Raw genomic sequence first — 17,162 nt, forward strand, 5'->3', positions numbered from 1 at the left:
GAAGGCCCAGGGAAACCAGGTAATCATTGCCAGCTTTATTATAGCATGTCCCCAAGGTCATGAGATCATCAGTGAAACCTGTAACCACAAAATTGTTTTAACCATGCAATAATTCTTGGAGAGACGCCTTGCAAAGTTTGAAGCAGGAGTGTTTCAAAATCAGTACAAGTCTGGTGGCTTTTTTCAGATTAGATTAGTAGAGAAAGTGTGCAGTGGGCAGGAACTGCTTACTAATGAGGTCGCCTCCCTGCTATTGAGGGTTCCTGACATGGCCCCTTCCACCCAGACATGCATTCAAATCTTTTCCCAATACCAACTCTTTTGCTGAAATATACTGCATTATCTCTGACTATTTTGAAATATCAAACTACTTGCCAACCTGGTCAGCCAGAAGCAAACAAATGGACGTTTTCCTATTTAGCCTACCAGCCTGCAAGCATCTAGACTTACATATTTCATCTACACCCGTAGAAAACCTCATTAGTGTGGAAGACAAAGCTTTCAGTGCTGATCACTGCAACGTAAGTGATGCAACATTTGAAGAGCTTATGATTATCAGCAGTAACACAATTGACAAGTGATGATCTTACTGGGCTGTAAGCATCACATTATTGTGGAAGACATTCCCAGCATTATTGCAGTACAAAGTACAAATACTTTGTTTTTTGTATCAAATTTGTATTTGCATATTGTTATTTAATTTTGTTACAGTATTATTGCTCTAATAAGTGGAAATACATTGACAGGGAGGTGAATATTTACATGGATGGAATCTGAATTGACTAGAGCTCTTAAAGAACTGAAGTCGCAACTGGAGGCACTGAATTGGGATTGGGTCTAGACTGAATGGAATTGTCTGGAAAAGGAATTGAAATAAAAGGAATTGATGTGGAGAGGGGATTGAATTGAAGTTGAATTAATGGAATTTACCCCAGCTCATGGTTCCCAAAGTAGTGGTTTACAATTGAATAGCAGCTGCAAAGGTAAGGCTGGGATTATCTGTCCAGGGTCCTTTTGCCTGTTCGGTAAAACTGTGACTCCTGTGATTTGCTGGGTGCCTTCAATCTTGTGGTGATGTCAGTAAATGATGCACTTTTCCAGTGAAAATGAAAATTCCCCTGTGAGGTGCTGTGGGGCATGCAGAGTACAGTATGAAAAGACAAAGGGTTCTGCAGTTTTGTGTCAGAGGAGCATATTTGTGAGATGTGTGTAGATGTGTGACTCCCTGCCAGAAACCTGAGCGTTAAAAAGAACAATTGGTCATACCACATCAAGTGGGTATATAATAAAAGTAATTCTATATCAGCAATATTAAATGGTTAGCCCTTTTAGATAAGCAATGATTAAACTAGTCTTTTAACAGCCTTATCAGTATCAAGAGCAATACACCATGAATTGTGATGAAAAATAAAACTACCTTTAGATGTCTCACCTTTGGATTTTGTACATTCACTTTTTTCTTTTACTCATTTTAGTTTGGGCACTGTACCTCTTGTGTATTATGTATATAAAATGAGTGCAGAGGACCAGAGATCAATGTACTGTTAAATTTTATATACACGAGGGAGGTATAGTAGACTTCACAGCAGTGTTTCCTTTTCACTTGAATCGTGGTGCAGAGAGTGTATGCACTCTCCTACGTGTAGTCTTGAAATAGTTCTGGAATGAGAAGTGAGCTATGTATATCTTCTAATAAAATTCCTTGAAACCCTATCTCTATGGTTTCATGGATTTGTTTCGAACCAGCTGCCAAATCTCCTGCTGATAGATTATTTATCACAATTCTTATTGAACACCATCATCCTCTGCTGGGAAAAAACAACTTGCGATGGTAGCTGAAGCTATTCATTATTCTTAACAAGGCTTATGTTCTGGATTTAGACACCCAGATGGAGTTTGCTTTGACCAGGGCATGAAAATCACAACCTTTTTGTCTAAAAGGACTAATGCTAAGAGCTGAGCCATTTACTTGACCTAATGTATACTAGGCTAGTACAAAAGCATCATTTTGCATCAGAAAAAAGCTGTTTGTAGTTCTTTCTTAGACAATGGAGAACTGACAATGACAGATTCAGGCTTTTGGTACCTGAAGTAATTATACATTACCAAGAGGTCATTTATTCATGCAGTTGTGGTTAATAACAAGCAGCTAGTTAGCTGAACAGTTGTTCTTCTAAGATGAATGAACATGTTTCTAGAATGGTACATTGTTAGCAACTGTGACACAGTTTACTGTTTAAAAGTTCGAAACTAAAAAAATATTTTGTACTTGTTGTTTAAAATGGATTTTATTTTGTTATTACTTTGCAGTATGCACCCCAGAACTTGGAGGTTTTCTACTTACAAATTATAAGCTAGTATTTTGTAATACCAGTGGGCAAAATACAGGAGGAGTCCTAAAAGAGCTGATTAGAGAAAGAGCAACTTCCTCCAGCGGGTTTGATAGCACAAAATAAGCTGGATTTCTCTAGTTTATATGGTATATTTCTAATACACAAGCAGTCTTCAAATATGTATAATGACAAATGTGATATGCTGTATGTAGAATCTACAGTATGGATTAAACCAAAATAATGATGATTACATTATATTAGCACAACACATTCGTGAATACAGGATACATTCACTCATCAGTATTATTTTTGTCTTATACAGTTTTGGTTTTAAAAAAGGAAATAATCCTGTTGGTAATTGTAACAATACATCTTTCATGTTATCAGAACGTTGTTTTGGTCACAATCTCTCAAGTCAGAATGAAAATGGGAGTACACTTCCCTAAATTAGAAAAGCAGGGACAAGTATGGACATTAGATATATATATATGACTTGTACTTACCCAACATATTATAGTAATAATAATAATTAATTAATTATTATTATTATTATTATTATTATTATTATTATTATTAAATGACTGTTTATGTTGCCAGAAGAGTAATTTTAGATGTTCTTGTGCTTTTCTGTGAGCTGATATCTTTAGAGCTGTGTATATAGAAAATGAAAATAATCAAACAATGCAAAAAGCATCTTCCCTAGCAGAATTTTAAAAAATAATTTAGTTTAAAATTGTATAAATAAAATGCCGGAAGTATGGGATGGGGGGAGGTGATAGAATCTGCACCAAGAGCATTTTTTTCCTCAGAAACTGAGATTGAAAATGGTTGTTATTGCTGGCCATTCATCTACATGGGTAGCCTGACTGAGTGGAAGCCTCACTGTAGTTAGACCATTACTGCTTTGAGAGGCTGAGGGGGGTCAAATTTGTCAGTTAATATTACCTTACGGAAAAAGTCCTGTGTGTTAAACTGAGATAATGGAATCTCTGTGAAGCAAAGGTTTTTATTTGCTAGTATAAAAGATCATCGTAGACCAATCCAAATACAATTGATTCTTTAGTTTTTGTTTGGTGGTTTATTCAGTGCTGATAGTTTTCAGCAACAGTGTGAGTAGGTGTACGTATGAAGTGCTTACAAACTTTTATAATTTTCATAATATTTATATAACTCTTTACACCACTTCATAATGCTGAATAATTTGTTATTTTAGCAGAAGGAGGTATTAGTTTCTTTTTAATAATTTAATTGTTCCTTTAAGGTATCAGAAATTAGTCCTTTGCCTGTTGAAAATTGGGGTATATTATTTTACTTGATAAGTTTTCCCAAAATGCATATATTCATTGTTTTTGAGATGCTAAAAGTAGATTTATCTTGCAAACAATTGGGTATAAGAGATAAGATCACTTTATTGGCCATATACGATTTCTTGTATTAGGCATTTGTCTTTTTTGCATACCCCAACTTGCTCTCCATGAGACACACAGGGAGAGAAGCTTGGGCTCAAAGCACATGGTCAGCCATTTACAGTATACAGCGCCCTTGGAGCAGTTGGGGTTAAGGGCTTTGCTCAGAGGCCGAACAGAGTAGGATTCCTCTGACAGGCGCGCGATACGAACTGGCAACCTTCCAGCCACAGGCGCAGATCCTTAGTCACAGAGCCACCACACCACCACCTGATGTTAATGTTTTTACCCATGTACTGGCCAATATTTAAGTTCTTGTGGTCTTACTATCTGTTTAGATTCGGTATTATTGTACAAGTTGCATTCCTGGATGTGACTCATCACTTTCACAACAGTAAGAGAGATTCAATTAATTCATTATTGTTATTATTTGTATTAATATAATAGAATTTCTAACTTTGGAAATATTTTACCTTTTTTACAGAATAATGAAAACCCCCCAGTTATCTTACCTAGTATCTTTGAATGTGGAGAACAATACATGGTTGAAGACGCTAATCCTCAACAAGTAACCCGTTAATTACAGTAAGTAACAAAAGAATGACCCTAAAATTTTCATTTCAAGGTCCTTGTCAGTAGGCCATATACTGTATCTTATTCTCTTCCAAGATATTTGGAAATGTTCTTATTTCTTATCCAATCAGTGATATACTGTACAATGACTTTGCAAAAGTGTTCACACCCTTCCAAGGGTATTTTATTTTGTTGAATTACGGATGATTTATACACAATTTTAATTTGTTAATATTTCAATCTAAACATGAATAATCAAACTGAATACTTTTATGTGCAAAAATGTAAGCCAACAAAATGGAACACAACTGAAGGAGGTGAATAATTTTGCAAGGGCATTTAACTGCAGTTCTATCCTTGGCAGATTGTGTATGGTCACTTTCTATTCCATGAGGAACATAGGACACACTGACTGCAACATGATTTTCCTCTATTGGCCATTTCTAACTGTCTTATCTTTATCAGCCTTAGTTTTTCTCTTCCTTGGCACTTTTTGATTTCTATCAAAATGTTTCTGTACATAATGGATGAAAGTGTTTGTTGTGATTAGATGTTTTTCAAGCTTATTTATAATTTTCTACAAATCTCTCTGAAGTAAGATTAAGATGAAAACTGAAGGCATCTTTTCAAAACTGGCCACAGTTTATGAAGAGAATTCATGAGGATCATCTTAAGATGATTTTCACAGCTTTTTTGAAGAAGAAACCAAATTATTTAAAAGAACTGGTGCTTATTTCTTTGCACATCTAAACTTTTAAAAGGCACTGGTGAGACAGTATAAAATATTAATCCTGAGATAATATAATTATATCTCACTAAAGAGAAGATATGTTGCAAATTAAATTTTCCAAAAACTATTAAGTTTTATGCAAAAGAAGCAACATTGTTAAAAATGGCATGTATTTGTGGCTCTTGAGATTAAAACTACTTCTAAAAATATCGTTTTCATTGTTGATTCCTCATTATTATCTCAAATTCTGTTTTATTAAAACCTTTTTTTTTTGTTATTTTTAAGCTTCCATGATCAGAGACTTCTATCTCTATTTTGGATACACTTATTTTCTAAATCTCATGATTCACAATTGCTTATTTCTAGCTTCTTCACTCTGTATATCCAATTGTCTTTGACCTATTTGCATTGATTATGTAGTTCAGTGGTTCTCAAAGTGTGGTATGCGTACCGGCAGTGGTACATGGAGTGCTGCCAGGTGGTACGCCAAATGACCCTGGGACTGTCATGTGCGTTGGATGGATTTTCATCTTTTGTATTTTAATACGTGTCAAATACGCAGCCTATGTACTACGATACAGTGCGCGCAAATACTTCAGTGGACACAAGAGATACTCTGTAATTCTATACCACTCTATAGGGATGCGTGCTACGGATGCAAGTGACCAATTGTATTTAAAAAAAGCTACTGTATCTCCAGCAAATAGGGAGAAAGGAGAATGTGCGTGATTTTCGAACAATGCCAAAGTTGTAAACACAGGAATGCATAGAAATACGTGCTATGAATGCAGTTAATCTTGTGAGCGCACAAAAGTGTGATAACAGAAAAATTTTTAAGAACTGTTCTAATTTGAGAAAAATACACTGGGCGTCTCTGTGTTTCACTCCCATGTGCATGAAATAAAAACGTAAAATAAATACGGAAATAAAAACGGAAACGCGGAAAAATGCAAGCTTGCGGATTGCTAAAGCAGGTAAGCCACACTATTTTTGAAGAACCTTATTTACCGTTGGCAAAAGAGCTGACGTGTATTATGTGTAGAGAAAAAGCTGCTAAACAGCTCGACCTTCTGCCCCCCTCCCCCTGAAAGACACAGTCATTCATAGAATTATTGAAATGAAGGATTATATCAAAAGTACACTGATAGAGTGCGTTAAGATGAGCAGACGTTTTTCACTGCAATTAGATGAGTCTGTAGTCGATTTGGCCAATTTGCTCGTTTACGTTAAATACGAGTTTGAGGACATGTCCCATGAGGACTTTCTGTTCTTTAAACCGCTACCAACAGGAACTACAGGAGAGCACATATTTCAGCTTCTGAATGAATTTATCGAAGAGAATGGCATCGACTGGATAAAATGTGTGGGAGTTTGTACAGACGGTGGAAGAGCAATGACAAGCCGACATAACGGTGTAGTTGCACGAATTAGAGAGGTTGCTCCAGAAATTAATGTACACATTACAACATCCACCGCGAGACCTTTGCCATCAAGAAAATGCCTGACGATTTAATATCTGTTAGACTCTGTTGTGAATTGTATCAAGGCTCGAAAAATTAATTCACATCTGCTTTGCTCAACTAAACAGGCTCACCCCTCTCACTGAAATGGTGCTTTTTTATTAGTTGTTGTTAATGTTTTTTTTTCTGTAAAACACTTTGAGAAGCCACCTTTAAAGGCGCTATATCAAATAAAGTTTATTATTATAATATTTATTATATGTATGTGTGAGTGTGTGTGCATGTGCGCTCATGTTGGTCATTGAGAATTTCTGGGGTTCCTATGAGATGATGACTTGTAGGTGGTACTTGGATGCTTTGGTTGGATTAGGGGTGGTACTTGGTCCAGAAAAGTTTGAGAACCACTAATGTAGTTCATTGTCAAGATGTTTGTACGTATCTCTAACTTTAACTATGTAACATAAGAACCATTAATAGGATTATTCCATGCTGAGAAGAGAATATTTTGGCCATGGAGCCTTCTTTAACTATGTAACATAAGAGCTCCCTTTGCAGTTCTTATAACTACAAAATTTCATATTTCACCTGAAACACATTTTTTTTATATTTCTTCTTTTTATGCCAGTTGCCTTTTCTGGCACTTTCAGATCTTTAAGGGCTGCAAACCTAGTTATGTACTCTGCTCAGAATTTCTTCTGATTAGTGAACCCCAATGTCTTGTTACGTGGATTTCTCAAAGATTTTAATTTGTCTCCTTTTTTTTTATTTTTCAGTCTGATGAAACCCAGATATTTTTGTTATAATTTTTTAATACGTTTCAGATTCTGATACCATTTTCCAAGTTTAATAAATATGGTGTCAATGTCTATTGTTGTTCCAGATGAATGCAAGCGAAGAATGTATCCCCATCCATGTCTTTCTCCCTCAATGTGGGCATTAAAAATCTCCCATTATTATTATGTCAAATTAAATACTGTGATTGGGTGTTATTTTGTTTTACTTCAGCATGATTTTTTTTGTTATTCTTGTCGGTCAATGTTTTGGTGCATATACTTGGATTAAAGTACGTTAAGTGTGTCCAGTAACTCTACCTCTCTTTCAAGCATGCATTCACCTAATATAGCATTTTTTTCTTCAATCTAGCCATACAAAACACCATCCATCAATTGTATTCTATCCATCTCTCTTGTATGTGCACTATTTTTCCAGGACTGTTCACAGTTCATGCATGGAGAACTTTCACACAGGTGGCAAGAGATTTTTGGCCATAAAAAAATTGGAACATCAAGTCGATGACTTTCATCCTGTACTGTCATAATGGCATGTGCTTTCTTGCCATCATCCTTCATTGTGACACTTATTTTATGTGAGTGGTTTCTGTACCTAAGGGTTTTTTTATGTGATGTGAAGCTATCACAATCCCTGCTCCTTTTTGATCCAGGCTTGTAAGAGCTGTTTAGAATTCAAGGAAACTAGAAAACCTATTGGATTCTGGGTCCTGAAGACCATAGATAGGAACTTCCATTTTAATCTGATGGACTGGAGTACCTATTTCTCCATTTCATTCTAATTGTGATCATCTGTGCAAGCTAGAAATGTAAATTTACACAAATAAGGCACATCTTAGAATGCAAATTAACAGATGCTGTTAAAACAAACTGCTTTGTTCTCCATTTTAGTTTTGAAAAGGATGAGCATACTGTACTTTTGACACAGAATTAATCCTTTATAGGTGAAATATTTATAGTAAAAAATATATATTTGTCCCTAAGCTTCCTGACCTTGATGGCCATTATTTTATTGCTGTATTAACATCAATACATTTCCCATTTTTGATATTATCCCATTTTTGATATTATGTTAATCAAATGTAACAACTTTATGTGTAGATTGCTTTATGTGGACTTTTAAAAAGAAATTCATAAATGCATCTATTTGACTGATTATTTGCAAGAGCATGCTGTATGAGCATACTTCATTCTGTCAAATCTTTGGTATTTAGTGACTCAATTAAAACAAGACACTTAATATACTAATACACTCCAGTACGATCTAATTAGATAAGATGCATGTTCACGTAAGTATTATTATAGTATGTGAATACGTCCTCTCAGTTTATGGCCATGTTTACCATGTTTACATTGACTGATGGGAAACAGAATAAAAATATAACTGGAATTTTAAGGATGGTCCTTTATGTTTTAAATGCCTAAATGTGGTAAATTGCCTTATCAGTTCATTTCAAGTTTTTGACTCTACAGAGACAGCTGTTATTTATTTCTAGCCAGCTGAAAATGCTAGTGTTACTTAAAATTAAATATTAGATTTGCTGAAAGTCTGAACAAATTTACACTGCTGTGTGTCAAGTTTAATGCTCTGAGTGTGATTTGGCGATCAGCTGAACAGTACATTTACATATATATTGCTATTCTAAAATTTATTTCATTCTTTTTTCTTTCAGTACATTGTTACCATGTTTTCAATAGATTTTTAGATAGTTAAAATATCACATTTTAAGAATTCTTCATAAGACAGCTGAATTGTGGATTTGCCAGTTGACATTTTTATTATTAATGCTATTATTAGTTGAATTCATAATACATTTGGATATTAAAACTCTTTGCTACCTTCGATCTGTTTGCAAGCTGCATTCATGTATATTGTAATGACCAGCTGAGATAAGAATATGATCCCACTGCAGGTCTGAGCAGGTGAAAAACATTATCAAACAGTGTTTCTGACAAACCTTTTAAATGGTTACACTTGAATGGTTAATGTTTTAGGGATTTATCGGTGGCTGTACTCCACTGATGTTCTTCACAGGACTAAAACATAATCTGACACAAACCTCACCACAAAGATATTTGTGCAACTGATGTGTGGAGATTCCAGGAGCAAAAAGTACTCTGGGGCACATTTTCTTTACAGGATTTGACAATGTGCCAGTCATACCAAGGAATTAAATGGGAACCTTGACATCATAAGAAGAACAATTAGTCATAATTATCATGCCCTATTAATGCCCATAATATCCAGAATTGCCCAAATTATGGATTGGTTTTGTAAAGAAGCATTTGACCTTAATGAACTCAAAATGAAAGGGGTCAGATTCTTCTATAACTTCTATTGCCATCTAAGCCACATTAATGACTGTTTCCGTGGGAACACAGATGAACAATAGAGAATATCATTTCAGTTGCTGAAAACTTTAAAAAGTTTATTAGGAGCCCGGAAGAATATGTTATTAAAAGATTAAATGCTTTGTTGGAGGTAGATAATAATACTCAAGCTATGGTTTAGGAGCGCACTATAAGTGTTTAAAGAAATTACAAGTTACCTGTAGGTGTTTCATAGTATTTTTCTACTTTGATTGATTCCTTGGAAATGAAGAGTCAGGAGTAACTTTCTGGAAAGAAATAGCAAGCAAATTCATTTTTGTCATAACAGCCATAATGATGTTTCTGTAAAAGAACTTTCCTATACGACTCAAAAAGACACTACTCAATATTTTCTTTTGGAAATCTATAATATAAATAATACAAAATAATACCTAAAAATCTAAGCATTTAGATTAGAACATTAGAAATTTGTGGACATTTTCCTTCAAGAACTTTTGACTGCCAATCCGCAATGTCAGCATTTCATCTATCTAACATCCAGCTCTAGTGATGTATTCTGTCAAATCTTTGGCTATCAATAAATACCTGTTGTTGTTTTTAAGGTTAAGACTCATCTTGTTATACCTATGGCTCTCAGGGATAGAGTCTAGTGACAAAAGTCAGCTGTAGAAAGTTGACTGTTTTTCCAGAAGCTTGCTCTTATTGTTTGTAGTATTGATGGAAAATGAAATTAAAACTTAAAAAGAAGAACTGCTAGGTTACAGGAGCTGCTTTCTTTTGGTTATCCATGCTATACATTAAAGTTTGTTTTTAATCTTATTCTCGTGCTATACTTACCTATGTCCTTTTCCTTTTCCTTTTCCTTTTCCTTTTTTTCCTGTTATGGTGTGAAACCATTATTTTGGATGTTTTTCACTGTGCTTTCCTCTGAGGAGCCTTCCTGTACATCAGCTATATACAATATATGTGGTTCTGTTCAGGTGGAATAACTTAAATAATATAACTCTATACCCTTGTTATTTTTGCTTGAAAATTAGAATATGGGAGGAGTAGGACAGTTTTTAAAAAGAGACATTATGAACATTCCAGGAGAGTTACTACTGATGTAGAAACTGCAGTCTTACATCATCCATTAAAGTGTCTCAAGCATTCAAATCTAAGAGCAAAGCAGCAAAATTACCTATTGGCTAAGACTGAGTTTGTTGTAAAGTACAGAAAAATTACTATAAACCAATGGAGACTAAAACACTGTGGAATATTTCATGAGAGCCATTCCAGAGACTGATTAATTCTGTGTATCAGGTCTGACAGGATACTATCCATGCTATAAGAGGCTATCCCCGATTCTGAATTTTATAACCTTTTAATTTTGAATGTAATATGTATATACTGTATATCATACTGGCAGCTTATCATATAATTGTATAATTGTTTACCTTTTCTGTGATTGCTTGTGGTCCATGTTTAAAATATTTGATTAAATCTATTAGACCTGAATTTTACATTTCTTGGTTCATGGGTATACTAGTACATAACACATAAAACATACAGAGCACCTAAATATTGGCCCTTCTCAACTAGAATATTAACTCATATTTAAATGTATTACTGGAATAGACTAAGAACTCAGTAAAAGGTGCCCATCATAACCATATGTTATAGACAATTATGACATTTTCCAAAGGAAACAATCATTTTAGACACTCTGATCTCATCTATTGTAAACCCATGTGGTCTGTTTACAAAAAAAGAAAATTTAAGAAGACATGTTCTGTGGGAAGGCCTGTTTGTCCCCCACAGACTTCTTTAGTTGTAAGCAAGTTACCCAAGGGACTGAGGGACAAGGAGATAAAACGGTCTGACCTGAGGGGTACATGGGTCTGAATATCAACATTAGTGTTTACTGGTTTCCAGACTTGTGTTCACTCTCGAGGGTCCCTTGGGCCACTCAGAATACATTGCCAGGTCAGCATGGAATTTAAGGCTTTCATTTTGACAACACAAAGGACAAATTTCTGTGTTTGTTAGAAAAACTGACAAGTATCCTACAAATAAAAAATAAACGAGCAATGATCAGCAAGCAAGACTTAGTGTGTGCAACCACTTTTTGTATTTTGTGATTTATTGTGTGAGACCCAATTCTGGTAAATGTTTTGGGTGTTCTTGCTGACAATATTAAATGTGTGGTGTTAAAGAGGTAATGAGGGTTAATAGCCTGCAGCTCATAACCTGCTTGTTTGTTGCATCACAAGACTAACATTAATGCAGTTCGTTCTGAATCCAGTTGATTGAAAACTTGACTTTCAGATAGTAATCCAGTCAGGATGTTTGCTGGAATAACATGCAAGCAAATGCACATTCAGTGACCTATACATTTATTCAAATCCATTATGAAGTACATTGTCATCATGAAGGTCAGAGAACTATCCAACCAAGGTAAATGTTCATGGACATCCACAAGCTGGGGGATGATTATTAAAAGAATACACAAAAATCTGTAGTGTCCTTTATTAAGAAATGTAAGGCTAGCGGTGTAGTGGGATCTCAGCCAGGAAGAGAACACAAATGTATATTTAAATGCAGACCTGGGTTAGCATGCATTGGCTGCAATGGATAAACAGGTAAAGGTTATTTCCCCACTGAAAATTAGAACAATCACAACATTTTGCCTGTTGTGTCTTCTTTAGGTATGAAGAAGTCATCCTGACACCTGAAGAATGCTCAACAGCTAAAATATTGTTTTTTCCACCTATTTTTTAGCATAGACTTCACCTTATTTTTTCCTTCATAAGTTTATCTTGTCATTACAGGCTGAGAGACAAGTGTTTTTGGATGCATCCCTTCAAGGAAAACCAATGAAGTGTATCTTGCCACCACACGTTTTGAACCAAGTGGTTCAGGAGACAACCACAAATCCACAGTATAAAAAATTACCTGAACCTATCACCTGCGTGAATGTTGCATTCACGACAGGATTGCAGGGAAGAAGCCTCTTCAGTTATCAAAACATAAAAAAGGGCAAACTGAATTTGCTAAAGTACTTCTTTTGGAATCATGTCAAAGTCAGATTAAATGAAAATTGAGCTTTTAAATGCTCATCAGTGTTCTGTTTATGTTTGGTGTAAAAAACACTAAGTACATGCCCACTATGAAATGGTAGGAATTCAGTTATTATTTGGGGTTGTTTGTATCTGCAGTTCCTGGAGCCCTTGGTATTTCTGTTTAACTTTTAGGGATTTATCTGAAACCCCCAAACTAAATAAAACTTCACAATTCCATTATGCAATATCATCTTTATCAATGGATAAAATCAGCTGCATCTTTCCTTAGCATTTTGTTCAGCATGTTCAGCTTCAGTTTGTTGTTTTGTTCAAAGGTTAAAATGATAGATTTTTCATTTTCATTTTGCTTTTCAAAATTTGAAAGAACCTTAGACTATGCAGGGATGATGATCACTTTTATTTGCATCAATGTTGTTTGTATGTTGTACATCCACCTCTGGCATGGAGTACAATATGTCTCCTGTAGTGTGCTATGAGTTTTCTGGCACTTCTGATGGGAAATGTTTTACCTTTATTCCAGACAGCTTTGCTCTTGGTTCTTCTAATCATTTGGTTTCCATTTGTGAACTGCCTTATTGAGTACAAAACACAAGTGTTCTACTGAAAAGCCTAGTTGAAAACATTTAATTGGTGTGCAGTTATCCATTTCCTTGCCAATTTGGATTCTTGCAGTTTTTCATACATGCTTGGGTTTCCTGGCAGAGGCAACCAGGTGTTTGGTCAATGTGTCTTGTTATGTGTTGGAGTTCTTGATTCACGATTCCCCCTTGTTTAACAAGGACTAAGGGCATCCTTAGATTCAAAATGACCCCAAAACATAATAGGCCCTTTCGTATTTCATAAGTGATTTCTACACACGAGCGTAACTGTTTTACACTATTCAAAATACTGATTGTCATTTCATCTGACTTAATAAGACACACTAAATTAAATGGTAGTTTTTCCTGGCAGGGATGCCTCAATAGTAGTGGACATGAATTGGAAAGTGGTAGATTCCACTTGTGTAATTCTGTTATACCCTTCCCCCAACTTATGAAGGTCAATGACCATTTTCCTACTGTCTTCAAAGAGCTCTCTGACCTTAACCATGAGGATGAAACTACTATTGATTTCTTCCAATTTGTTACCTCCTCTTGTACCCCAGGAAGCAAAAAGCCTAGGAGGCCTTTCAGAAACTCTGTAACTTTGCAAGAGCAAAAAGTTATTGTAGTTTTTTTTTGTTGGATATGTAAAGGAATACTCAGAGGTGTGAAGGAATATGCTCTCTAAAATATTGATTATAGTCCAACATTTTTACAGTTTTATAAACAATACACGTTGCCCAGCCTGTAACGTATTCTGCTACACAGTATTTTTTTTAGTTTCATTAGAGGTATGAATAAATCTATACGCTATATAATAAATAGCAAAAGCTTTTTGTAAAATTTTACATTTTAATACATTTTTAAGGCTTAATAAATCTCAAGAAAGAATGTACAGAGATACAATTTAGGGGGATTTTAGATTATCATCTTGGGTTAAGTAGTGAAGGCTAGCAATATCCAAAACTGATTACTATGAGCATGTGTCTCCCCCACAAAAAAATAAAAACCCAGTCTTGCTCTAGGCTTATTGTGAATAACTAATCCTTAATTGTATACGTGCCTTGCATACTACAGCTGTTACTGAACGGACTCAAGCCTGACGAAGCATGAAGGAAATGTAACAAGCACAATCATTTCACTCTTTTTTTCTTTTTCTGCTTTGGTTAAATGGAATTATGATCAAAGACTTCGACCATCACAGTTTGTGTCCCCATATTAGTCATGCATTGGTGGCTGGAATTTTCATCTCGCCTAGCTTTAGTGTAACAGAGGAAGAGACATGGAAGAGATGGGGAAGACAAGGTGGTAGAGAAACAAAATATTTGGAGCAGAGCTCATTTTATTTATTTTTTTCACAGGCTCTCCCTTGGAGCATGTCACATTGAGCTTCTGCCACCAGGGGCCTCACAGCTGAAAGAAAGAATGGAAAGGGCGATGCTACTGATTTCTAATGAGTGTAAGAAGCTGTCTAAAACTTCTTAAATTTCAGTCGACCCCCTCCAAGCAGTGCCATTGGTTTGCCTTTTGTTTGGGAGCGCCTCCACAAAAGTGTACGACTCCTTCACATGCCATGCAGGCCCTGTTGTCATGGAAACTGTAAGGCATGCCTAATTCAGTGTATGCCTGGGTAGGTAGGGACAGAGGTCACATGCTGGCTTTCCTGCATGGGAGTTTTTTTATCCTGGGATGGACCCCTATTCTTCAGCCACCGGCTGGAGAGGTGATGGGGTTGGGGCCCTGGGGATTGTTGGATGGATATAAAATGATTAGACTAAGCATTAAAGAAAAATCTGTGGTGAACTCATTTCCACTCACCCCACTTTTCTTTTTACTGCTTTAAAGTGCTGCCGAAATATATCTCTTTAATCTTAATGCCAAGGGACCATTACGAGGATGGGAAACATGGTATTGATTAAAAGTGCTTTAATAAAGTGCATTGAATAGTGCCTGTATATATATTATTTTTGGATTAGGCATCTATATCATTCTTTTTCATCTGAGTCATTAAATTTCTTTCAGTTTTATTTGAATTTTTGTAAAACACTTTGTTAATAATTGTTACCAACAAAATAACAGATAATATAAAATTATGCTTTTGAGGGATACTTTAAAAGGACAGAACCTTTTGGTTTGTTAATATGAGTTTAATAATACTAATATTACCTAGTGTTTTATAATAGGGCATTGGAAACATTGGTTATTGCTCATAAGTATATAGACAATGTCTGGTAAGGCTTTGGTTAATTTTAGTAACCAAAAAACATACATTGGTATTTATTGCCACTTAAACAAGAGCATACAGTATGTTTGTAATATATTTGACTTAAAATGTCAGTAAGACTAATGAATGTATATAATTGTAAGGGATTTTATCAAATATTACAAGTCTACAGGCTTTAAAAAATCTTATCAGCATACAGTAAATGCCCCTCTTTGGCACTATTGAGCTTGCTAAAAGAAAGAGCTATCTCCTGTTGTCATTTCAAGCTATTTTCTCACACTTAAACGGCACTTAATTTACATATTTCCTTTTTATCCTCAGTTTAAAAAAATGTAAAGCTAAGTGAGGCAGATTTCTGCTTGTGTAGGAAACAAACTAGCAGAAAATATTGATGAAAAATTGTCTTTTTACAGCATTACACAGGTTTTACCAATTATTCTCTTTTTAAACTAATAACGTCTAGGAGCAATGTAGTACTGAACAATAGTATTATTGTCCCATATGAAAAGACTGAAAAAGCACTGACTTTGTGGATTATAGGTAATCAGATCATTTTTACTGTTGGCAAAGATGGCTTAAGTTAAAAAAGGGAGGCAAAGGAAAAGGATAAGGTTAGGGTTTTTTGCAGGAAGACCAAACCTTTAATTTAAATTGGAATTGTGAAACTCCCACCTTCCACACTCCCATGTCAGGAAACAAGCTTGAGCCACAGTCCTGATGCTGGAAAATGTGGGCTGGCAGGTCAAGCTAAATCAATCCCAGGTGTGTGGCCTCACAAGTGCTCTCTTACAAACCCCACAGCTCTGCAGTACTGGGGATACTTTTGACATCCCAGTGATGTTTTCTATAGTTGATTCTGCATTATGATTCTGCATAATGCTTAAAGAGGAAGAACCATTTTTAGAAGGGTACCATTTCAGTTTTAACCTGTTCTTCAGCTATATTTAATTATTTTGTAATGTCTTGTGAACTTCTGGTACTATAATAATAAATTCCAAAGATTTTAAAGTTTAATTTAAGTATAAATTAATGATTGTACAGTATTAAAATTTTATTCAGAATTTCTTTCTTGTCCTGGTGTTTTTAATAATTGTATTTCTTTGTAATGTTAGTACTTTACCTAACTAGGAGGTTATTTTACTGTTGTGATTGCTTATAATTTATAAGGAAAATGTTAGTAATTGTTATGTTCCCTCACTGTTTTGTTACTGCCAAAAGTTTACAATTAGAACAAGATATAAAAATGAAACAGTAAGGTTCTGCTGCATGTAAAATGCACTAGTTTGCACTTGTCAAATCACTGGATAGGGATTTATATATATATAATGACATTTTCATGAGTTAAAAAAAATACTTTCAAAATCTACTTCCAGATTTAGGCATATACCAATAGGCATATACAATGTATACATTCAACATACTGTACATAGACATGTATGTAATAGAGATCTGTAGACATTACAACACATTACATTTGAGTGGTATTTATATTTTATGGCTTTTTTATTAGTTCAAATAAGAAAAATCTGTCAATATTTACTTCCAGATTTGCTACACACGTGCCAATATGCAACAGTACAATCAGCATAAAGTACATAGACATATATATATATGTAGTAGAGAGCAGACTGGTAACATTACAGTATGTATAAAATGACTCAAATATTTTTGTGG

At 34.9% G+C, this 17,162-nt stretch overlaps 2 long non-coding RNA genes across 3 annotated transcripts in view; one reads left to right on the forward strand and one right to left on the reverse strand.

Moving 5' to 3' along the window:
- LOC107078652 (uncharacterized) overlaps positions 1–10,543 on the reverse strand; it is a 28,746-nt gene extending 18,203 nt beyond the window's left edge. The window contains exons 1-2 of the long non-coding RNA XR_001479605.2: positions 10,459–10,543; positions 9,840–9,908 (exon numbers count right to left, since the gene is read on the reverse strand). This is a non-coding gene — a long non-coding RNA (uncharacterized lncRNA). The remainder of the gene's footprint in view (positions 1–9,839; positions 9,909–10,458) is intronic.
- The window catches only part of LOC107078651 (uncharacterized), a 160,981-nt gene that overhangs the window by 137,173 nt on the left and 6,646 nt on the right, over positions 1–17,162 (forward strand). Inside the window, exons 5-6 of one of the 2 annotated variants that reach the window (XR_001479604.2) lie at positions 4,224–4,324; positions 14,626–14,723. This is a non-coding gene — a long non-coding RNA (uncharacterized lncRNA). Of the gene's footprint in view, positions 1–4,223; positions 4,325–14,625; positions 16,522–17,162 lie in introns of those variants that run through there. The other variant, XR_001479603.2, reaches the window with a different exon arrangement.

The sequence above is a fragment of the Lepisosteus oculatus genome, chromosome 10, assembly GCF_040954835.1.
Source record: "Lepisosteus oculatus isolate fLepOcu1 chromosome 10, fLepOcu1.hap2, whole genome shotgun sequence".
In the NCBI taxonomy this organism is placed as follows: Eukaryota; Metazoa; Chordata; class Actinopteri; order Semionotiformes; family Lepisosteidae; genus Lepisosteus; species Lepisosteus oculatus.